The sequence below is a fragment of the Balaenoptera borealis genome (genome assembly GCF_965194805.1).
Source record: "Balaenoptera borealis genome assembly, chromosome: 18".
Lineage (NCBI taxonomy): Eukaryota > Metazoa > Chordata > Mammalia > Artiodactyla > Balaenopteridae > Balaenoptera > Balaenoptera borealis.
In genome coordinates this window covers 72,606,414-72,631,509 of record NC_138877.1, presented here as the reverse complement: position 1 = coordinate 72,631,509, position 25,096 = coordinate 72,606,414, and the positions used below count along the sequence as shown (strand labels likewise).

Below are 25,096 nucleotides of genomic sequence, written 5' to 3'. Positions count from 1 at the left end.
AAGCTCTAGATGAAGAGGTGACTTTTAAAAACAGACATAAAGACATGTTGGAGGACGGAGGGGTACTTTAACACCTGCAAACATGTTGGGGGAAGTAGGCAATCATTGGAAAGGAAGTTCCTTCCTAGTTCCATTTCAGAACTCTAAGACCATTGTCTTCAGAAGCCAGCATGGAGCAGGGATGCCATACAAGCACCGCTGACTTTAAAGACTACTCTTAAACACTGGTTTAGTTCACCGGATCAAACGTGATTTTAATTTTGTGCCTCTCCTCTCTTTATAATGTATCTAAAAAGATGAATTGGCCTGCAGTCACATTCATTTAAATGCTGGAGTGCTGATTGCACATCCCATTCAAGAAAATCTTAATGGTTGGTCTGGCTATCACACGATAATCGAAATTTAGGTGAAATGGTGAAAAAACAAATATGGTCAATTTAAAAAATGGAATTTGGGACCACTCTATGCTGGCTGCTGAAGTATTTCTTGGCATATATTTTGTGAATACAGTATGGAGAAATTGAATTATTGTGTGCTATGATGTCTATTTTATTTTTTCTAGAATAACATTAAGAAGAAAAATTGACAAACCTGAGTGATTGGATGAGTCATTAATATAGTTAATATTTATATATATTTATGTATTCATTTATTATTGATCATTTCTATTATATATTTACATAGTATTTGTTTATCTGTTTATAATGTGCATCCAAAAATTCTTTCTGGAACTCTACCACTAACCGTATACCAGGCTCTATGCTTGGTGCAGAAGCTGTCTGGGTGAACAAAAATGACGTACTTTCTACCACTACAAGTTTACAGTTTTGTGGGAAAAAGTGAATGTTTGATTCTAGTAAAGTGTAGGAGGGACATGATTTGCTTTAATCAGTGCTAGTGGAGAGCTAGTCTTTCAGCAATCTAATAACTACCACCATTCACTGAGTGCCTACTTTATGCTATAGTTGTGATAAATAATTTATGTCAAAACAAGCAAGCAATATACATCTAAAGGTCTGTTATTATCATTCCCACATAATATATGAGAGAATTAAAGTTTAAGTTTCCAAGCAACTTTCTCAAGGTGACAAAACAATGAAGTGGCAATGCTGGAATTTTAATCTCAGAGTGGCATCAAATCCCAAGGTCATAATCATGGTACTATAATTGCCTGTGGTTACAGCTTCCAAGTTTGTCTCTAAAAAAATTGCATCAGAGTTCTTAATTACATTGTGGTTTCCTAGTAAGTCAAGGTCTTGTTGTACATCACTTATTTACTTATTGAACTTAGGTATCAACTGCTGATGTAAATATTATACTGTGTAAATTCTTAATTCAGGCTGATACAGGAAGACAGTCTTCTCTAAATTCATAAGAACTTAACTATTAAAAATATTGTGCATTTGCTTTCCTACATTTCCATCTACTTTGTCATCCTTCTTTCCATCTCAATTCTTTTCTTCTGATACACCCAATTTTTACCTTGCCAATGCCTTTCTTTCTCAATGTATTTATACCATGCAGGATATATAAATATTAGAATGGAGACTCAGCTTTAAGAAGTTTATGATCTACTAAAGGAAAAATATATATATATACACACATACATACATTTATACATAACGCATATACACATTCATATATACACACATATTCATAAACTGCTATGACAGCTAAAACTGTTGATTACTTTGACAGAGAGTTAGAAACGTGCAATAGACCTAATAAGGAAGGAAGAGTTAAATCCACTTGGAGCATGAAAATGACATTATGGAAGAAGTAAGATGGTAAAAATGTTGTCAAATCAAGGCTGAACAGAGAGGGACTCCCCTGGTGGCACAGTGGTTAAGAATCAGCCTGCCAATGTGGAGGACATGGGTTCGAGCCCTGGTCCAGGAAGATCTCACATGCCGCAGAGCAACTATGTCCGTGAGCCACAACTACTGAGCCCATGTGCCACAACTTCTTAAACCTGCGTGCCTAGAGCCCATGCTCAGTAACAAGAGAAGCCACCACAATGAAAAGCACGTGCACTGAATGAAGACTAGCCCCTGCTCACCACAACCAGAGAAAGCCTGCACACAGCAATGAAGACCCAACACAGACAAAAATAAATTTTAAAAATATTTAGAAAAAAAAGACTGAACGGAGGAGAGTTATAGAGGCATATTGAACAGCCCAGGACAATGCAGAAGGTAGTGTGACAGGGCACAGAATGCTGGGAGAAGGACTTTTTGAAAATAAAACGATAGGCTAGGTGACAAATAAATGAAGGAAAGGGTCCTCTAAAAACTCAATCCTGGCTTAATTGACCAAGTGTTGTTGCCAAGATAGAAAGGGGGTAATCTGGAAGATATTGGATAGGTCTGGAGAAAACAACACATTTTACTTTGACCCAAATTGAATTTAAGTTGAGGAAAGATAGACCTTGGAGCTTGAGAGAGACTAAGAGCTGGAGCTAAATATTTGTTATTCACCTACACTGGTTTTATTTAAAATTTCAGGAATGGAGAGGAGTGCTGAACAAATTAGCTTAGATAAGGGGGTCAAAGGATATTCTAGGGAGAAATATCTAAGAGGTGGAGAAGAAAATATTGCCATAGGGAACATACAGTCAAAATTTCAGATATTAGAAAAAAATCAGTATCACAGAAACTAGGGAGGAAAACAGTTTAAGAAAAAGGGATGGTCAATAGTAGTACGTGCAGATTGATTCAGAAGGATGAGGGCTAATGAGGAAAAAGAATATGCTGGTCGGTAGGTCATTGGTAATGTTTGTGGGTAATTTTACTAGAAATATAGGGCTAAATGCCAGAGCAAAAGTAATTGTGGGGCATTTGTATGACAAATAAAGACAAAATTAAATTTATAAATAGTAAATATATTTAATGAATATTCTTATTAATTTTGCATATGCTATTTTTTTATTGGAAAAGTATTTTCCATGGAAGAAGAACCATGCCTGTCTAATTCAATTTTATGGTGTCTCTAACACCACATTGGATTACTAGGTGCCATTGATAATCATGTTGAATGACACTGGGAAAAAATTAATATGTTGGGAGAAATTCTTGTGGAATTATATAGTTTGACTATCCTATGGGTTAAGGGTTCAAAACCCAGCTGTTTGGCAACTGCCAAAGCCAACCACCTATGAGTTAGGGTTTAAAATTTGCATTGCAAATAACCACCTGGTAATGATAGCTACCATTTGCCATTGTTTGCTCATTACACATAATGGATTGCCTTGGGAAGGCCAAGCATTCAACAGGCAGGCAGCTAAAACTGTGTCTGAATTTTCATGCCAAGGGGAAAAATGTGCCTATATTTTCAATACAATTTTAAATGATGGAAATCTCCCTCTTATCACATTTTTTAAATGTTTGGTTTTTTATTTTAACCTTAAACTTAAACCTTTCGAGAAATTTTCCAACTCTCTACTAAAGGCCTTTAATAAGAAATGTTGCTTTTTAATCATTGTTCCAGCTAGGCTTTTCTTTCTAATCATCCCCTTGCCAAAGAATCCAAACAAAATTAATTTCCCCTGAAATTCTTCCTCTCTGCCTTCACTGTCATATTTAGCTCTGAAATGATTAACAGATGCCATTTATGAAAGTTCTTCACAAATGAAACTTTGGATGAATTTTAAAATAAATAAGATGAATTACTTTTCAACTCAGTAAAAACAAATACTGACGCTTGTTTTCACATCTTCCATTAATTTAAAAGAGTCTTGTATTGAGTAGTAATGAAGCCAATTTGGAGGGCCATGTAAGACAAACTCTCATCTATCCCATTTCCAATTTCATATTTTTATGATGTGATTGAAGTTAAAAGTGATAAAAAGGAATACCTTGAGATTTACTGTCTCAGTTTACTGATAAATCTATGCAAGGTTAAGTACTCATCTGAATAATTGACTCGAAATAACGTAAATAATGAGTAAAAAGGTCTAATCCAAAATATTTCCTTTCTCAATACCAATATCAAAAGTCTCTTCTGATTATGTTTAATGATTCTTTTATACTAATTAACAGTATTTAGCCAGTTGGTAACATATGCAGTAAATCTGAAGAAGCCCAGGAAGACTATTTTCTAGAAATGTAATCTTTCATATTTTTAGGCTAAGGGTATTATTCAAGATTCTGTCATGTTTTATTTCCCTAGTAAGTTTAGGTAAATTTTATTTAGAGATATCGTAAACTCATGTGTCAAACAATCCCACTGAGAAATAAAGGAGATTTCCAGAATTCAACTTTATTATTAGCTGGCTATTGGTAGGAAAATAAAATAAAATATGAAAACAGTTATCCTCTTCTTTATGACAGTGTCAGATGATTTGGAAAAAAATTAGATAGTTGATTGAGAAAATCATATAAAAAGAACAAACTAAGAGTTAAGAACCAGAATTTTGATTACTTATAGCTGAGCCGTATTCTCTACTTATGTCTTAATGCAATGCTTAATGCCTTGAAGAAATAAGTTAAATAAATTTAGAACAGAAGACATTATTTTATATAAAATGTTATTAGGTTTTTAGGCAAAAATCATGATTTATATAAATTTAATTTATAGAGTTAGTAGTTAATTTATACAGACTATCAGTTAGGAGACCCATAGAGCATTTAAATAATTTGCCTTACAAAATTTTTATTTCCATAAAAAATTTTATTAAGAGGTTTAAGTTCTAGGAAGTTTAAAATATACTGATTTTTTTTCAAAAATTATTTATTGATAACCTTTAATATATAGTCACTGTGCTATATGCAGAAGAGAAAAAAATACAGTAAAAGTTCTTAAGGTAATCTGGGGGAAAGGCAACATGGACAATGCAAGACAGATATAATCAAAGCTACAATATAGAGCATTGTGGGAATGTAGAAAAAGGAAAAGGCTCCTTTTGGAAAACCAGTCATTTTTGGCTTGTGGGCACATTCCCAAGTATACTTGCTGAAAGATTTCTCTCTCACTGAGCTTTTCTTCAGTTGGTTCATCTTTGCTGCTCTGTTCTATCCATTAGGGTTCTATAAGAAAGCAAAAATCAAGATCCACCATGGGCATGTGAAGCAATACGAGGTTTACCAACTGTTCTAAGGTGCTACTAAACAAATGGAACAGGTGATGTTCCTGGAGGTCAGAAGCTACTGTCCCAAGTGGAAGATGGAAAATGGTATCATGGTGGACCTGACCACAGACCTGTGAGTTGACACTTAAAGCAAGTAGAGAAGGGCAGACATTCCTGAATTTTCTTCTTTTTTCACTCCAGTTTTTCAACAGTGCCTCCTGTTAACTGCACTCTCCAGGCAGTATGAATGGAAGGGGAAAGGAGGTAAAGATGGGGGTGGTCAAGGAATCAATGAACTTAGCACAAACAAGCCAATGAGTCCAATTTTGGTATGTGGACTTGGTTCTCTGGGAGGAATGATCTGTGATAGACTCTATTTTCTACTGATCATACCAGATACAGAGTGTTTTCTTTTACCCATATGTATATATATATTTTCCTCTCTTTTTCATTTTTTAAGAATTGGTATTGGAGAATTAATAAAAGAGAACTTTCTCTGAGTAGTCTTAGGTTCACAGAAAAATTTAAAGGGAGGTACAGAGATTTTCCAAATACTCCCTGCCCCGCACATGCACTGAATACCCACTATCAACATTTGTTACAGCTGAGTAACCTACATTGAAACATCCTAATCACCCAAAGTCCACAGTTTACATTAGGTACACTCTTAGTGTTGTACATTCTGTGGGTTTGGACAAATGTATAATACACCTATCCATCATCGTAGTATCATGGAGAGTATTTGCACTGTTCTAAAACCACTCTGTGCTCTGCCTATTCATCACTCCTTTTGTGCTGCAAACCCTGGCAATTACTGATATTTTAATTGTCACCATAATTTTACCTTTTCCAGAATGTCATCTACTTAGAATCCTACAATATAGATTTTTCAAACTGGCTTGTTTTACTTAGTAATATGTCCTCCATGTCTTTTTATGGCATTATAGTTCATTTCTTTTTTAGCATCGAATAATATTCCATTGCCTGGATGTATCACAGTTTATTTATCCATTCACCAACTGAAGGACATCATGGTTGTCTCCAAGTTTTGGCAGTTACGAATAAAGCTGCTATAAAATTGGTGTGCACGTTTTTGTGTGGACTTGTTTTCATCTCCTTTGGAGTATGAAACCAAGGAGTATGGTTGCTGGATCATAGGGTAAGAATATGTTTAGTTTTGTAAGAAGCCTCCAAATATTCTTTTTTCCACTGACTATACCATTTGGCATTCCCATGAGAAAAGAATGAAAATTCCTGTTGCTCTACATTCTTGTTAGCATTTTGTATTGTCACTGTTCCAAATTTTGGCCATTCTACTAGGTCTTCAGTGGCATCTAATTGTTGTTTTATTTTCATTCCCTAATCACATGTAATGTGGAGCATCTTTCATACGCCATTTGCCACCTATATATCTTCTTTGATGAGGTATCTGTTAAGAATTTAACCTATTTTCCAATCAGGCTTTTGCTGTTAAGTTTTAAGACCCCTTTGTGTATTTTAAATGAAAGTACTGTATCAGATATGTCTTGCAAATATTTTCCCCTGTTAGGGGCTTATCTCCTCATTCTTTTGGCATTGTCTTTCACAGAACAGAAATTTTTAATTTTAAGGAAGTCCAGCTTATCAGTTATAACTTTCATTGATCATGCATTTGTCATTATAGCTAAAAAGTGATCACCATAGTCAAGGTTATCTAGGTTGACTCCTAAATTATCTTCTAGGAGTCTTAGAGTTTTGTATTTTACATTTATATTTATGATCTATTTTGAGTTAATTTTTTGAGAAGACTATAAGATCTGTGTCTAGATTCATTTCTTTGCTTGTGGATGTCCAGTTGTTCCAGCATCATTTGTTGAAAGAACTATCTTTACTCCAATATGTTGCCTTTCTCCTTTGTCAAAGATCAATTGACTATATTTATGTGGATCTATTTCTGGGATCACAATTCTATTCCATTAATCTATTTGCCTATTCTTTTACTAATACCATACTGTCTTGATTATTGTATCTTTATGGTAAGTCTTGAAGTTGTGTAGCATCAGTACTCCAACTTTCTTCTTCTCCTTTAACGTTGTGTTGGTTTTTCTGGGTCTTTTGCCTCTCCATATGAACTTTAGAATCAGTTTGTCAATATCCATAAAATAACCTGCTGAGGTTCTGACTGGGATTGCATTGAATCTATTGATCAACTTGGGAAGAACTGACATCGTGACAAAATTGTGTCTTCCTAATCCAGCAATATGGAATATCTCTCCATTTATTTAATTCTTTTTTGATTTTGTCCCTTAGAATTTTGTAGTTTTCCTAAAATAGACCTTGCACATTCTTTGTTAGATTTATACATACGTATTTATTTGGGGGGTGGGGTTACTAATATAAATGGTATTGTGCTTTAACTTCAATTTCTACTTGTTCTTACTGTTACATAGGAAAGCAAATGACTTTTGTATATTAACCTTGTATCCTGCAAACTTGCTATAATTATTTATTAGTTCCAGGAGTTTTTTGGTCAGTTCTTTAGGACTTTTTGACATAGATGATCATGTCATTTGGGAACAAAGACAGTTCTATTTCTTCTTTATCAATCTGTATACTTTTATTTTTTTCTTCTCTTGTTGTGTTAGCTAGACCTTCCAGTATGATGTTGACTACCCCAGCAGATGAGGCTCCGGTTAAGCGGTTTCCCCTGAGGGCAGATCTTCTTAGGTAGAACAGAGTGCTCTGGTTTATTTAGAAATCTTTCCTTTTCCCCTTCTCCTGCTAAAATCCAGAGGGGATTTTTCTCTGATTTTTAATGTGAGAATGGGTTGAGCTCCTGGAGGTAAAATTCCCAATATTATGGAGGCCCACCTATGACTGGTCCCCCTGGAGTTTTTAACTCTCAGACTTGTACATGCTGAGCCTCCAGCAATTCATCAATTACAATTCAAGTTTTTCTACCCCAGCACTGGTTCCCATGGCAGTTTCAGCCCATGAGTGTTTGCTCAGGTAAGCCTTGGCTCCCTGAATTTGCCTATCTGTTTCTCTAATCTTAGGGGCCAAGGTTTGCTCTGTGCCCTCAATTCTGTTAAGGATCCAAGAACAGTTGTTGACTTTTCAGTCTGTTCAGTCTTTACTTGTTAGGATGAAATGGCAATTTCCAAGTTTGCAGAACTGGAAACCAGAGGTCCTACTAATTTTTTTAAGCTGTTTATTTTGAGATCATTATATATTAAGATACAGTTGTTAGAATTAATCCAGAGAGATCCCATGTACCGTATACCCAGTTTTTTCAACATGATAATATCTTGCAAATCTATAATACAATTTATTTTAGTAGTACATTTACTTTTAAATTGTAGTCTCCTTTTATTTACTCCCTGTGAACAATTCTGCTTCAGCTATGATGCTCTTCCATTCGTAGACTCTCTTCCAGGAAAATTAGGTACAACTGACCAAAAAAAGCAGAGTCTCCAGCATCACCTGAGTTATTTCTTTCATCAGTTAACCATATATATGTATTTTTTCATGTAATCAACTGAGGGCTTACTCAGGGCAACTCAGGATTACATGAAAAAATATAATCAACTCAGGGCTATGTGATCTTTGAAGCCCAGGTCTGGGCTTCATCGTAAGAACTTCTAGTTTACAGTTCCTGAAATGCTGCCATCTATTTAACACTTTCCCCCATGGTAACAACTTAATGGGACTAATAATGTAATATCAGCTCCTTTAGGCAAATAAACTGTTGTATTTACTAACATGCATCCAGTGCTAGATCCCTGCCTATCACATGGTTAAGACTCAATATATCTTTGTTAAACAAATAATCATGATTATTATGCAGTCAATAAGTTTCCAATTATATGTGATTCTTATCAGGATACTCATGTATCTCAGTCATTTTTAATATAATTTTGGCATCTGGGGAAATTGACAAACAGGAAAATTTTGTACTAAATGATGAATTAAAAAGTTAACACAAAACAGAATTATTGTGTAATTATCAAGTTGAGTTTTAATTTTGTTTTGTTGCAATGTGAATAATTCACTAGGTCTGATATTTAATTTGTGTTCCAACTGCATCTATATTATGTCATATTTTGTAGATTTGCTGAGTGATCATATGCAGAAAATGTATACCTCCTAAATGTGTGTGCATTTGTGCCTGTATTCATGTTTGTGTGTGTGTTTATACTTACACATACACAAAAATACACACTTTTACTATTTGTAACAAATATATATATATTTACAATTATGAAAATTTACAATTATTTACAATTTTATACTATATATTTACAATTATGAAAATGCTTAAATATGTATAGTATTCAGAAAGAAGTTGTTAATATTAAATGTACAAATTATAATTCTTACCTTACAATATTTTTCCATAATGCAGTGTGCTATTTGTGATCATTTGTAAATGTACATCTTTCTTTAACTAACTTAGACTTTCAGAATTAAGGAAATTCCACAAATTTTTATTAGTGAAAATTCTGTTTTAGGAAGATTTTGAATACAGTCTTGGCATAATTTTTTTGTAATGTTTGTCTTTAAAAATTGTTAATAGTCTCATTTCTCATCTGTAATGCATATATCAAGTTTATTTGATGATGCATAGAACTTCAAATCTAAGCAGGTCCTCTCACTATTAAACATAATTCTTTTGACAGAATAGCCAAAAAAATCATATTAAAACTAATGATATTTTGCACTAGATAATAGACCTGATAAAGATTAACTTTGCTGAATATTGCTTCAGGTTGCACTTTTTAGATATTTTTGCACCTAATGAGAAAGAGGCCATAATACTGATTTGTTAATATATTCACCCTCATTTAAACATGAGTTCTTCCCGCTTCCATATATAAACAAGGTATCCCACTCTAAAGGGGCAGACATGAATTCTTTGAAGCTTTGTGGTTCTTTCTGTTTTAATGTTCCTTCTGGGAGTGACATGAATGAACTCCACTTAAGAATCAGGTGTGTTGAGCCCTCTTCATAGCATCCTGTGGTCAAAGGACATACATGACATCCTCATAAATTAAATGTCTGTAGAAGACAATTGTGAAGCCTGAAAGCAAAGATTTATAAAGGATTTAACCTAACAGGTCTACACAAAAATAAAATTTAATATAAAAGTCAAAGGCTAGGATTAATGAAACCTGTATTTTTGCCACTACTCCTTATGTCCCATGAACTAATTTTATCATCTCAGGCAAAACCTTCACTTTATTTGGCCTTCCTTTATTCAACTATAGTATTACAGGAGTTCAGTGGGAGAGTGTCTAAAATTTGTTTCTGCTTCCATATTTTAATATTTTACTTTTCTTTTAGATTAAACACCTTTTCTATCTTCCAAAAAGGCAACCTATACATTTCTTTGTCACTTATCTCACGTTAAAACATTCTAGGATTTTTGCTTCCAAAGGTTAACGTGAGTTCCTTGAGGGCAGGGGCTAGGTCTTTCCCCAGAGATACAACACTATCCCCAGAAGATGGTGGATTTTAAATAAATGTCTACTTTTAAACTGAATGCTATCCCAACAATTTCAGCAATGGCACGTTTTGTCTTCCATTTTGAAGGGCAAAGAGAAGACCAAAAGAATGTAATCAATCCATCATGAATACAGGAAGAAATAGATATGTTCTAAAGGTGTGTCCAAGAAAAGAGTAGGTCAAAGAAGATATACAGAAATTTCAACATTTTTAGAGTTATTTTACACTTTTGAAATATAGCAATACAATGGTTATATGGGTATAGCAATAAAATATGCAGTAGCATTGAGGAAAAAATTCTACATGATTCAAAATGAATTAAAAATACTATCACATTTGGATATATAAATAATAAGGTTTATTTGTTGTTTTATAACACATTTCACAGCAATTCTAAAACCATGGATTATATAGTAGGTCATATGTTCACCAGCTTAAACTGCAAGGATGAGTGAAAATACTCTGCTAAGTTTGGCCTCTACTCAAACCTAATGCATTTTATATGTCAAATAGATTCAATGCATTCAAGGATAGAATGCAATTTATTTTTTGGCAAACATATGAGTTCCCAGTTTGAAGAAGATAGTATTGGAAAATTTTTTTCAAAGCAATATTTTGATGCATGAGTATAAATCAATCAACCAATATAGTATTTGATTTAAACACTCTGAAATCTTTTTAACATGAGTTAGAAAAGCATTTCAGTGAAATGCATCTAGGTTTGACGTTCTTGCTTTATTTTTTTTTTATATAATTTCTAAAAATGTTCATCTAGATTTGTTCTAGCACACAGATGTTTTCTTTTCAACCTTCACCTAGATTGCACTATAAGATTGGAGGTATAACTGTGATCTGATTGAGAATTTTAAGAAAATAAAGTGTTGTGGTTGTTGAGATTAATCCTATGCTCCTTGAAAGAGTGGTAAATTTAGGTCTGCCCAGAAGGGTAGACCAATCTCTGCATTGAATCCTTGGCCATGGTTTAATCAAAATTGCCAGGTACTGATTTTCCAAAAGACCACTATATTATCTATTGCTAATGAAAGCCCGGTTCATTCCTACAAGACCAATTACAGTATCACCTTGATGGAGTCTTTGTAGTATCAGAATAGAAAAGTCAGAATAGGATTTCATGTTCTGAGTTTGAGTGGCTTACATCAGGCCTTTCAATCAAGGGATCTGAGCAGGACGGAACAAAGTGCATGAAATATTTGTTCAACATTAGTGCACAGAGTGTGGTGAGGACCTTGAAGCAAGCCTGGACAAAAAGCAATGTTTTGATTAGTGCATCCTTTGCCCAATTAAGTCATCAATTGTCCCAAGAAATAGGCTTGTAGCCCAAATGAACAAAACAATGCCTTGAAAGGGAGCCATTGAGTAATCTGTCATCAATGGCATTATTGAGTAGTTATAGAGTTATCTTCCTGGGTAAGAAATTCCTGGAACAAAGAGTAAACTCCCGTCTAGGGAGGCAGCTTTCTAAACTTTCATAGTTAAGTCATGTGAAGCCAAGGTCTCTCCACTCTGAAAGTAGAGATGGAGATCAGTTCTGATGGTTGGGGAAGCTCTCTCCTGCTCTGGAAGTCGTCATGCAGGGACACCTGGACATTGCTCTTTTTGCTGTTGTGAAGGGGGTCAGCCTGAAGTCCACACATGATGAAGAGTGAAGATGGGAAAATCATGCAGAAGAAGAGCGAGAGCACTGACAAAACCAGGCCCTAAGGTGTCCGTGGCACTTGACTTTTCACATACGTGAACCAATAAATTGACTTTATGGCTTTGGACATCTTACACTGGAATGTGTTATTTGCCTCTGAAAACATGGTAATTGAGAAACACACTAAATCATTGATAATGGTTTCCTTGGCAGGTAGAATTCGTGAGTGAAGAGACTGTTCCCTTAAAAATAATGATTGTAATGAATATTTAAAGATATGCGGAGGCTCTTTAGAATGTAACATGAGGGAAATGAGGAATATACAAAACTTCATTTCATTAATTCAACAAATTTGCTGGCTACCTATTGTGTGTCACATGTAGTTCTAGGTGCTAGAGATATATACGGAAATAAAATAGAAAAAGAAATCCCTGTCCTCATAATTCCACTTTAATAATAATAATAATAAATAATAATAATATATTATTTTTAAATAATATATTCACACTAAAAGAGGAAGTTCAAGGGATTATTAACAGTAGTTACCAACAAATAGTGAGATCATGGCTGCTTTTATTCTCTGTATTTTATATTTTTAAAAATACCTATTTAAAAATTTTCCACAATAAACACTTATTATCTATATTCCCAAAAATGACTCTAAAAATACTAAAGAAATGGAAAGGCATTGATAATTTGGAAAAAGATTTCTTTGGCTTTAACGCAATCTGTATACACAGGAATCATCTAAAGCTACCCAAAATATAACTGATTTAAGATACCAACTGGGAATTTCCAATTCCCATCTCAATTATCTTAACCATGTCCAATAAAGAACTCAAAGAGATGTAGATAAATGAAAGACAATTTACAGTATTAGTCCTGAGAAATTATTTACACAACAGAAATAGACCCAAAGATATAGAAAACAAACTTATGGTTACCAAAGGGGAAGTGGGGGGAGAGATAAATTAGGAGGATGGGATTAACAGATACACAATACTAGATATAAAATAGATAACCAACAAGGACTTACTGTATAGCACAGGGAACTCTACTCAATATTTTGTAATAACCTATAAGGGAAAAGAATCTGAAAATTTTTACATATAAAATAGTTACATATATATATATTATATATATATATATATATATATATAAAATATATATATATAGCTGACTCACTGTGCTGTACACCTGAAACAAACATGACATTGTAAATCAACTATACTTCAATAAAAAAATCAACAACACAGTTTATAATTTTTAAAAAGGCTGGTTAAAATTTGTACTAGCATGTTCTTTTACAATTTCAGACACACTTGTTTACCACAGAAAACTTAGGACACATACTAAAAAGTGAAAAAAATTAACAGATAATATTACAACTCACATAATCATTGTAAGCATCATTTGTTTCAAATTTCCATATCCTTAGATGCTATTATTGAAAAATAGTATCATTCTGTATATACTGATTTTCAGTCTACTTTTTAATCTATATTTTTATTACCCCTATTTTAACAAGATTTACTCTATTATGAATATCTTGCCTTGCATGACTTCAAAAGAAATGAAGATTTCTAAATGTATCTTTCATCCATAATTAAAAGTACATTTCTTTTTCAGGAATCTTTTACAGATTAACATGTCTTTGCTTTAATGAAGTTTACTTAATATCTCAAATATTAGAACTGAAAGTTAAAATGCACTTATAGCAAGAGAATAAAAAAATATCAATTATAATGGTAGAAATTGCTTTTTCAAACAGTGTACAAGGTTAAAGAAAATAGGAAGTAACTTGACAATTGTGTGTGTATATATATATATATATATATATATATATATATATATATAATCAGGTAGAAGAAAAGGTCAATATCTCCACCACACATCTAAACTTTTAAGTGGTTTTACTTATTCACTGGTTACATATCAATTTTCAGACAGCAAATACAATTTTATGACAAGTGACCTTATCCCTGTCAGTTAGAGATTTGTCTTCCAGCTGTACATCAACCCAAAATATACTATTATTCTTATACTTTTACAGGAACACAATAACACATCTTCATTAAATGTCAAGTGTTTATCTTATAAGACTTAGAGTTAATGAAAATATGATAGAGAATTGTGTCACAATAGTCAATTTAACATGATATAAGTTTACATTTTAGGAAAATAAGTCATAATATAAAATGTGGTATCCAACAGATTTTTAGCATTTTGAAAAGTCTGCCAACTGAAGTTTTTACTCTCTATGTAGAATCATAGAAACAATGTATATTTATTTTATATAGTAAATCATTTTGGAAGTATTTTTCTGTATGTTTGTTATGTATAAATACATTCCTTTGTCAAAAGAGCAATAAGAGGACATTTACGCAGCAAACCATATTTTTTTCCCATGTCCTCTTGCTTTAGACCAATAAAAGGGTTGGTTCAAGATCCAGTCATTTGTCTTATATTCAAGTTCATTTTGGGTGGTCTTTGATTTTATTAATATAACAATCAATGCCAGTCTTTACTGGTCCTATCAAGATTCTACATGGATAAATATCCAACATTTTTTTCAGTCAGATTTTATTTCAATAATATAGACAAAGCTAACGTTAAACCATTTGGAAATGTGCTTTTGCACTTAAAAACAAATGAAACATTCAGAGAGATTCGAATATAAGAAGTACAATATGTATGAATAACTAATATCCATAGTAAGTCTTGTGTTGAGAATCCAAAAAGGGAGATGAACAAAATCACATAATGAAATACTTGTTGGGCAGATCTTACTGCTATTTCCCCCCTCCCCTCCCCCTCCCCTCCCCCTCCCTCTCTTCTAATCTACTTTAATATTAATGTTGGGGGAGACTTGTAGGAACCAGATAATAACAAGCATTTCCTTGAAAACTCTAACTCATCTCTAGATTTGCAGCCATATTCAGGTTGTATTTAGATTTTAAGAATCCCTTACAATTTCAGATTCTTCCATAACTTAAAATGGATCATCTACAAGGCTTGGATTCATAGGCAACCCATGTTATTGCCTTATTACCTTATTTATTAAAATCAAATGATGAATGAAACATTCAAATTTCTGTTGTCCTTTTTGAAACGTATTCCATATGAATATTCCTTAGAACTGATATACACACTTCTCTTCCAGCTTCTAGAGCCTGCAGCCTTCAATTGGTTCCTAACTGCTTCACTCAATCTCTGCTTCTATCCTTATATTGTCTTCTCCTGCTGCCTTTGACCTTGCTTGGAGAAGAAAAGTTTTTCTCTTCTTTCTTCACTTCTTTGGCTGGCCTAATAATTAAATTGACATAAGATAGAAAAACAAATTTAATTCGTATGAATGGGAGCCCCACAAAGATATGAGAGACTCCCCAGCCGTCAGCTAACTGAGGTGTATATGCCATCCCGAGCTAAGGAGATGGGGATAGGGATCTGGGGTCTCAAAAGTAAGGAAGACAAGTCCAAGGAAGATGAGAAAAGCAGATGTTTAGTAAGCAAATGTTTTCCATACCATGCAGATATCTTCCTAATATAAAAAGTTATTTTTGGTATTAGCTCTCTATCTAAATTATTAGTTATTAGTATTAGTTATTAGTTATTGGTATTAGTTATTTTTGGTATTATTTTTGGTACAGACCCTCTATCTAAATTATTCTAGACAGTTAAGAGGAAGGTAAAAAGCCCTTCTGGAGTCTGTTGGTCCTTGATTGTCTTCCTCTGGAAATAATACACATGCCAAAGTGGCACATTCTGGGGTGGACAGCCCTGAACCCCATCACATTCTTCCCTATCTCTTAGGAGAACCCCATTTGAGCTGCTGTAGGTAATGCAGGAAAATTTCCCATCTCGAGATCCTTAACTTAATCACATAGGAAAAGGCCCTTATCCTATAGAAGGCAAGAGTCACAGGTTCCAGGGATCAGCACACTGATGGTGGACCATTACTCAGCCTACCAAAATAACATGTAATCTGGAAAAGACAAAAATAAACTGAAACAAACAACAGAAGACCCCAGCCCCTTTGATACTTGGAAATATATTTGAATACTGGTTTTTAAGTGACTTGGGATTACAATTTCTTTCCATACTGTTCTACCTACATTACTTGGTGCTACAAGAAATTGTGGTAAATTATCAAAGTCATATAAATGCTGTGAGTTTGATTTTCAACTTATTAAATCATCAACATCATTAAAGTTATTGCATAACCGGATTATTGTTCACATGTAAAATGGTATCATCACAAAATAAAAGGTATCTAATTTTTTAGAGTGGAATAAAGGGAGGATGAGAGTAAACGTTATTATTTCTTTACCTTTCATGGACCAAAGTAAATTTGTCCTATCTAAAACTGTTAAATCAGGAGATTAACCAAGATGGCGGAGTAGAAGGACGTGCTGTCACTCCCTCTTGCGAGAGCACCAGAATCACAACTGGCTGCTGGACAATCATTGACAGGAAGACCCTGGACTTCACCAAGGAGGATACCCCACGTCCAAGGACAGAGGAGAAGCCACAGTGAGACGGTAGGAGGGGCGCAATCAGAGTAAAATCAAACCCCATAACTGCTGGGTGGGTGACTCACAGACTGGCGAACACTTATACCACAGAAGTCCACCCACTGGAGTAAAGGTTCTGAGCCCCACGTCAGGCTTCCCAACCTGGGGGTCAGGCAACGGGAGGAGGAATTCCTAGAGAATCAGACTTTGAAGCCTAGTGGGAATTGGATTGCAGGACTTTGACGGGACTGGGGGAAACAGAGATCCCACTCTTGGAGGGCACACACAAAGTAATGTGTGCATCAGGACCCAGGGGAAGGAGCAGTGAGCCTGGGGGAGACTGAACCAGACCTACCTGCTGGTGTTGGGGGGTCTCCTGCAGAGGCGAGTGGTGGCTCTGTTTCACCGTGGGGATAAGGACACTGGCAGCAGAGGTTCTGGGAAGTTCTCCTTGACGTGAGCCCTCCCAGAGTCTGCCATTAACCCCACCAAAGAGCACGGGTAGGCTCCAGTGTTGGGTTGCCTCAGGCAAAACAGCCAACAGGGAGGGAACCCAGCCCCACCCATCAACAGTCAAGTGGATTAAGGTTTTACTGAGCTCTGACCGCCACAGCAACAGGGAGGGAACCCAGCCCCACCCATCAACAGTCAAGTGGATTAAGGTTTTACTGAGCTCTGACCGCCACAGCAACAGGGAGGGAACCCAGCCCCACCCATCAACAGTCAAGTGGATTAAGGTTTTACTGAGCTCTGACCGCCACAGCAACAGTCAGCTCTACCCACCACCAGAGCCTCCCATCAAGCCTCTTAGATAGCCTCAACCACCAGAGGGCAGACAACAGAAGCAAGAAAAACTATAATCCTGCAGCCTGTGGACCAAAAACCACAGTTACAGAAAGATAGAGAAGATGAAAAGGCAGAGGGCTATGTACCAGATGAAGGAACAAGAAAAAACCCCAGAAAAACAACTAAATGAAGTGGAGATAGGCAACCTTCCAGAAAAAGAATTCAGAATAATGATAGTGAAGATGATCCAGGACCTTGTGATAAGAATGGAGGCAAAGATTGAGAAATGCAAGAAATGATTAACAAAGACCTAGAAGAATTAAAGAACAAACAAACAGAGATGACCAATACAATAACTGAAATGAAAACTACACTAGAAGGAATCAATAGCAGAATAACTGAGGCAGAAGAACGGATAAGTGACCTGGAAGACAGAATGATGGAATTCACTGCTGCGGAACAGACTAAAGAAAAAAGAATGAAAAGAAATGAAGACAGCCTAAGAGACCTCTGGGACAACATTAAACACAACAACATTCGCATTATAGGGGTCCCAGAAGGAGAAGAGAGAGAGAAAGGACCAGAGAAAATATCTGAAGAGATTATAGTCGAAAACTTCCCTAACATGGGAAAGGAAATAGCCACCCAAGTCCAGGAAGCGCAGAGAGTCCCATACAGGATAAACCCAAGGAGAAACACGCCAAGACACATAGTAATCAAAGTGGCAAAAATTAAAGACAAAGAAAAATTATTGAAAGCAGCAAGGGAAAAATGACAAATAACATACAAGGGAACTCCCATAAGGTTAACAGCTGATTTCTCAGCAGAAACTCTGCAAGCCAGAAGGGAGTGGCATGATATACTTAAAGTGATGAAAGGGAAGAACCTACAACCAAGATTACTCTACCCGGCAAAGATCTCATTTAGATTTGATGGAGAAATCAAAAGCTTTACAGACAAGCAAAAGCTAAGAGAATTCAGCACCACCAAACCAGCTCTACAACAAATGCTAAAGGAACTTCTCTAAGTGGGAAACACAAGAGAAGAAAAGGACCTACAAAAACAAACCCAAAACAATTAAGAAAATGGTCATAGGAACATACATATCGATTATTACCTTAAACGTGAATGGATTAAATGCCCCAACCAAAAGACATAGACTGGCTGAATGGATACAAAAACAAGACCCATATATATGCTGTCTACAAGAGACCCACTTTAGACCTAGGGACACATACAGACTGAAAGTGAGGGGATGGAAAAAGATATTCCATGCAAATGGAAATCAAAAGAAAGCTGGAGTAGCTATACTCATATCAGATAAAATAGACTTTAAAATAAAGAATGTTACAAGAGACAAGGAAGGACACTACATAATGATCCAGGGATCAATCCAAGAAGAAGATATAACAATTATATATGCACCCAACATAGGAGCACCTCAATACATAAGGCAACTGCTAACAGCTATAAAAGAGGAAATCGACAGTAACACAATAATAGTGGGGGACTTTAACACCTCACTTACACCAATGGACAGATCATCCAAAATGAAAATAAATAAGGAAACAGATGCTTTAAATGACACAATAGACCAGATAGATTTAATTGATATATATCGGACATTCCATCCAAAAACAGCAGATTACACGTTCTTCTCAAGTGCGCACGGAACATTCTCCAAGATAGATCACATCTTGGGTCACAAATCAAGCCTCAGTAAATTTAAGAAAATTGAAATCATATCAAGCATCTTTTCTGACCACAACGCTATGAGATTAGAAATGAATTACAGGGAAAAAAACGTAAAAAGGACAAACACATGGAGGCTAAACAATACGTTACTAAATAACCAAGAGATCACTGAAGAAATCAAAGAGGAAATCAAAAAATACCTAGAGACAAATGACAATGAAAACACGACGACCCAAAACCTATGGGATGCAGCAAAAGCAGTTCTAAGAGGGAAGTTTATAGCTATACAAGCCTACCTAAAGAAACAAGAAAAAGCTCAAGTAAACAATCTAACCTTACACTTAAAGAAACTAGAGAAAGAAGAACAAACAAAACCCAAAGTTAGCAGAAGGAAAGAAATCATAAAGATCAGAGCAGAAATAAATGAAATAGAAACAAAGAAAACAATAGCAAAGATCAATAAAACTAAAAGTTGGTTCTTTGAGAAGATAAACAAAATTGATAAGCCATTAGCCAGACTCATCAAGAAAAAGAGGGAGAGGACTCAAATCAATAAAATCAGAAATGAAAAAGGAGAAGTTACAACAGACACTGCAGAAATACAAAGCATCCTAAGAGACTACTACAAGCAACTTTATGCCAATAAAATGGACAACCTGGAAGAAATGGACAAATTCTTAGAAAGGTATAACCTTCCAAGACTGAACCAGGAAGAAATAGAAAATATGAACAGACCAATCACAAGTAATGAAATTGAAACTGTGATTAAAAATCTTCCAACAAACAAAAGTCCAGGACCAGATGGCTTCACAGGTGAATTCTATCAAACATTTAGAGAAGAGCTAACACCCATCCTTCTCAAACTCTTCCAAAAAATTGCAGAGGAAGGAACACTCCCAAACTCATTCTATGAGGCCACCATCACCTTGATACCAAAACCAGACAAAGACAGTACAAAAAAAGAAAATTACAGACCAATATCACTGATGAATATAGATGCAAAAATCCTCAACAAAATACTAGCAAACAGAATCCAACAACACATTAAAAGGATCATACACCACGATCAAGTGGGATTTATCCCAGGGATGCAAGGATTCTTCAATATACGCAAATCAATCAATGTGATACACCATATTAACAAATTGAAGAATAAAAACCATATGATCATCTCAATAGATGCAGAAAAAGCTTTTGACAAAATTCAACACCCATTTATCATAAAAACTCTCCAGAAAGTGGGCATAGAGGGAACCTACCTCAACATAATAAAGGCCATATATGACAAACCCACAGCAAACATCATTCTCAATGGTGAAAAACTGAAAGCATTTCCTCTAAGATCAGGAATGAGACAAGGATGCCCACTCTCACCACTATTATTCAACATAGTTTTGGAAGTCCTAGCCACGGCAATCAGAGAAGAAAAAGAAATAAAAGGAATACAAATTGGAAAAGAAGAAGTAAAACTGTCACTGTTTGCGGATGACATGATACTATACATAGAGAATCCTAAAACTGCCACCAGAAAACTGCTAGAGCTAATTAATGAATATGGTAAAGTTGCAGGATACAAAATTAATGCACAGAAATCTCTTGCATTCCTATACACTAATGATGAAGAATCTGAAAGAGAAATTATGGAAACACTCCCATTTACCATTGCAACAAAAAGAATAAAATACCTAGGAATAAACCTACCTAGGGAGACAAAAGACCTGTATGCAGAAAACTATAAGACACTGATGAAAGAAATTAAAGATGATACCAACAGATGGAGAGATATACCATGTTCTTGGATTGGAAGAATCAACATTGTGAAAATGAGTATACTACCCAAAGCAATCTACAGATTCAATGCAATCCCTATCAAATTACCAATGGCATTTTTTACGGAGCTAGAACAAATCATCTTAAAATTTGTATGGAGACACAAAAGACCCCGAATAGGCAAAGCAGTCTTGAGGCAAAAAAATGGAGCTGGAGGAATCAGACTCCCTGACTTCAGACTATACTACAAAGCTACAGTAATCAAGACAATATGGTACTGGCACAAAAACAGAAACATAGATCAATGGAACAAGATAGAAAGCCCAGACATTAACCCACGCACCTATGGTCAACTAATCTATGACAAAGGAGGCAAAGATATACAATGGAGAAAAGACAGTCTCTTCAATAAGTGGTGCTGGGAAAACTGGACAGCTACATGTAAAAGAATGAAATTAGAATACTCCCTAACACCATACACAAAAATAAACTCAAAATGGATTAGAGACCTAAATATAAGACTGGACACTATAAAACTCTTAGAGGAAAACATAGGAAGAACACTCTTTGACATAAATCACAGCAAGATCTTTTTTGATCCACCTCCTAGAGTAATGGAAATAAAAACAAAAATAAACAAGTGGGACCTAATGAAACTTCAAAGCTTTTGCACAGCAAAGGAAACCATAAACAAGACGAAAAGACAACCCTCAGAATGGGAGAAAATATTTGCAAATGAATCAACGGACAAAGGATTAATCTCCAAAATATATAAACAGCTCATTCAGCTCAATATCAAAGAAACAAACACCCCAATCCAAAAATGGGCAGAAGACCTAAATAGACATTTCTCCAAAGAAGACATACAGATGGCCACGAAGCACATGAAAAGATGCTCAACATCACTAATTATTAGAGAAATGCAAATCAAAACTACAATGAGGTATCACCTCACACCTGTTAGAATGGGCATCATCAGAAAATCTACAAACAACAAATGCTGGAGAGGGTGTGGTGAAAAGGGAACCCTCTTGCACTGTTGGTGGGAATGTAAATTGATACAGCCACTATGGAGAACAATATGGAGGTTCCTTAAAAAACTAAAAATAGAATTACCATATGACCCAGCAATCCCACTACTGGGCATATACCCAGAGAAAACCGTAATTCAAAAAGACACATGCACCCGAATGTTCATTGCAGCACTATTTACAATAGCCAGGTCATGGAAGCAACCTAAATGCCCATCAACAGACGAATGGCTAAAGAAGATGTGGTACATATATACAATGGAATATTACTCAGCCATAAAAAGGAACGAAATTGAGTCATTTGTTGAGACGTGGATGGATCTAGAGACTGTCATACAGAGTGAAGTAAGTCAGAAAGAGAAAAACAAATATCGTATATTAATGCATGTATGCGGAACCTAGAAAAATGGTACAGATGAGCCAGTTTGCAGGGCAGAAGTTGAGACACAGATGTGGAGAATGGACATATGGACACCAAGGGGGGAAAACTGCGGTGGGGTGGGGATGGTGGTGTGCTGAATTGGGCAATTGGGATTGACATGTATACACTGATGTGTATAAAACTGATGCCTAATAAGAACCTGCAGTATAAAAAAACAAACAAAACAACTAATACTAAACTTTCATTGGGTTATTTGTATGGAAATATGTTAATATAAATGTTTCAGACATTACATGAAATTTCTAAAAATCTTATATTTGTATTTGTATGGAAATATGTTAATATAAATGTTTCAGACATTACATGAAATTTCTAAAAATCATATTTGTATTTGTATGGAAATATGTATGGAAATATGTTAATATAAATGTTTCAGACATTACATGAAATTTCTAAAAATCTTATATTTGTACTTGTATGGAAATATGTATGGAAATATGTTAATATAAATGTTTCAGACATTACATGAAATTTCTAAAAATCTTATATGTTCTGGTATAATGTTATAAGTAATAATCCTAGTTATTACTTTAAAATGTATATCTCAGAAATAACTAATTTTCTCGTCAACTGCATTATTATGAACTGTCATCAAATCTTTAACCGTGGTCATTTTTAAGTCTTTTGTCATTTACAGACAGTTCTGGGTGTACTCTGATGCTTTTGCAAATATGTTCCTATAAAAGGCTTTCATCTTCAAGGAATTCATGGAAAAGGCTCTGATAAGTACAGGTTTCTGGTAACTGTACTGCTGAACTGAATGAATAAGCATTTTCAGAACTCTAATGAAAAACTGATGAACTCATAAAAGTGCTAACAAAAGATCAAGATGAAAAAAAAAATTAATTACATGGGACTGAGTGAACTGATGAGGATGAGTATAATTTTTGTGACTTTCTGTCTGAATTAAAAAAAAAAAAAAAAAAATTCCACAAGGACTCAGAGGCAAAGAATATACAAATCAATTTTCACTGCAAAGTAAAGGAGCTGTTACAGTGGAGGATTACTGGACTGAATGTCAATACTATGACATAGTATGAGTGTGTTTCATGTTTGGTAATTGCAATCATTGTTGCTTTTGTTGTGGTCATCCATGTACAATGCTTGGTGTCAGTCGATTTATCTCTTGTAAAAATAAAATACAGTGTGTGTGTGTGAAAAAAAAAAAAAAAAAAAACTGTTAAATCAGGATAAATAGGTACACGTTTAAATTTAAGGTATTAAGGGCAGCTCTAGAGGGAGAAAAAATATAATAGAAGAATCAACAAAATGTGAAGGGTTGATGGGGAAAGAAGACAGTGAATTGGCTACTGGCCTTATGTGTCACAGTGGGAGGGAGCTTGTGGTGACCAAAGTTGATAAATCCGGGAGAAAAATCTACGTTACATGAGGTCATAATAGTAAGTCTGCTGTTTATTTTCTGTTTAAATCTCAGATTGGTTTCTAGTTTTTCCTCTGCTTCCTTTTACAGTTTAGTACTCTGACCCCCTTAGTATTCACTGCTCAGGCCCCCTGGTCAGCCGGTTTCTGGATGGTGTTCACCAAAGTGAAGCACTGGAGAGTGGGGTAAGAACAATGGGAGAAGCCCACAAGCATCCCCTCCCTGGGACAATCTAAAGGCTGCCTACTGTAACACGCACTTTACCCCTCAAGGCAAACGCAGGCTCAAAAAACTGATTAACACTATGATATCTGGAACCTGGGATCATTTGATGCCCTACTACTAATTATTTGCAGATCTGTTCTGCTCTTAAAAGTCATACTTCTAGTTTAAAAGAGACAAACAAATGAAACAAAAACAGTGTATTTTTGAAGTGAGGGCAAATAAGATATGTTATTTGTCTCTGTTTTGTAGAGTGATTATCAACAAACGTTTATTAAGCACCTAATATGTGCTGGGAAGTCTGTGAATCACTTGGGATATTTGGGTAAATAAGATAGAATGCTTGTCAAGAAAATGAACACATGGCATATGCACACAAGTATAATCAAATTATCATACACAGTAACTCGGTGATAAAGGCATTTGACACATAAAATCACGTAGGCATCTATAGAACCTTTTACTGTGAAATATGCAACTGGTTAAAATATTTAGATATTGTACCATATTTAAATGTCGTGTTATATCATTTATGTATTTTCCCTAGCATAATGTTGTACCATATATTTGTAATTTATTTTATTTACCTATAAGCACATTTTGGCAGTAACTTAGACTCTCAGAGAATTTTCAGTAAATTGACAGGAAAATTAAATAAAACAAACTATCAATTCAGCTAAATAATTGGTCAAGATGTCAATTCTGTCAAGAAATTGTTTTGACTGAAATGGCTTGTTGTTTGATGAAGTTAATTTTTCAGTTTAGTCAATGCATTTAAACCAATTTTATGTGTGTATGAACAGCTTTAAACTGCTGAGGGATTCCGTTTCCAGTCCGAAGTAACTAACCTTAATGGAACTCTCTTTGATGGTATTGCCTTAATATTCAGAGAAATCAGTGGTCGTCCCAATAAGAAATGATAAACGTGGCAACATGTTTTTAAAGCATGAAGTAGGATAATTTAAGAGCCTAAAAGCCCAGGTACAAATAATTATACAGAAAATTGGTTAATTACAACTCAGAGATAAGTGGAAAGTGTCCAACTGCAA

The 25,096-nt window shown here is 34.9% G+C and overlaps 1 long non-coding RNA gene across 1 annotated transcript in view; it reads left to right on the top strand.

The window, feature by feature from the left end:
* Positions 1-23,584, top strand: part of LOC309616055 — an 874,860-nt gene extending 851,276 nt beyond the window's left edge. Inside the window, exon 2 of the long non-coding RNA XR_014237243.1 lies at positions 17,494-23,584. This is a non-coding gene — a long non-coding RNA (uncharacterized lncRNA). The remainder of the gene's footprint in view (positions 1-17,493) is intronic.
* Positions 23,585-25,096: the final 1,512 nt, after the last annotated feature.